Below are 924 nucleotides of genomic sequence, written 5' to 3'. Positions count from 1 at the left end.
TTCACCAACTTTCACCATCCACAGTTTGGAGCACATCCTTAGAGTCTTCTTTCTCCACATTTCTGTATATGTATGCACAGGGCTAACAGCTAACACTAACGGGGTGCTTACGACGTGTCAGGCACTGCACCATGCACTTTACATGTATCAATTTATTTAATCTTCACAAAACCCCATGAGGTAAATTCTATTATTATCTCTATTTTACATAGGAATAAACTCAGGCCCAGAGAGGTGAAGCAACTTCCCCAAAGTCACCCAGCTTCAGAGAGGAGGAGCTTGAATTCAAACCCAGGCAGCCTGGTTCCAGAATCTATATTCATACCCATTGCATCTATTGCCTCTCAGATATCTCTTTTTTCCATAAATGGGATCATACCTTGTGCATCTTCTGCATTTTGCTTTTAATATATCTTAGAGAGCATCCCATGTCTGTTCATATATATCTGGCTTGAATGGTGGCACAGTTCTATGTGGGATTCTATAGCACAAAGATGCTGTTGTTGATTCGTACACTCCATTGCTGATCAACTGTTAGGCTGCTTTATTCCTTCCTTCCTTCCTTCCTTCCTTCCTTCCTTCCTTCCTTTCTTCCCTTCCTCCTTTGCCCCCTCCCTTCCTCCTTCCTTCCTTCCTTCCTTCCCTTCCTCCTTCCTCCTCCCTCCCTCCTTCCTTCCTTCCTTCTTTCCTTTCTCTCTCTCTTTCTTTCTTTCTTTTCTTAGTTTTTTAGAGACAGGGTCTTGCTCTGCCGCCCAGGCTGGAGTGCAGTGGCATGATCACAGCTCACTACCACCTCGACCTCTTGGGCTCAAGTGATCCTTCCACTTCAGGCTCGCAAGTAGCTGGGACTACAGTTGCCCACCACCACACCTGGCTAATCTTTTAAATTTTTAATAGAGATGGGATCTCGCTATGTTGCCCAGG

Source organism: Propithecus coquereli, unplaced genomic scaffold (assembly GCF_000956105.1).
Source record: "Propithecus coquereli isolate 6110/MARCELLA unplaced genomic scaffold, Pcoq_1.0 Scaffold27, whole genome shotgun sequence".
In the NCBI taxonomy this organism is placed as follows: Eukaryota; Metazoa; Chordata; class Mammalia; order Primates; family Indriidae; genus Propithecus; species Propithecus coquereli.
The sequence above is the reverse complement of the archived record's forward strand: the minus strand, read 5'-3'. Positions refer to the sequence as shown.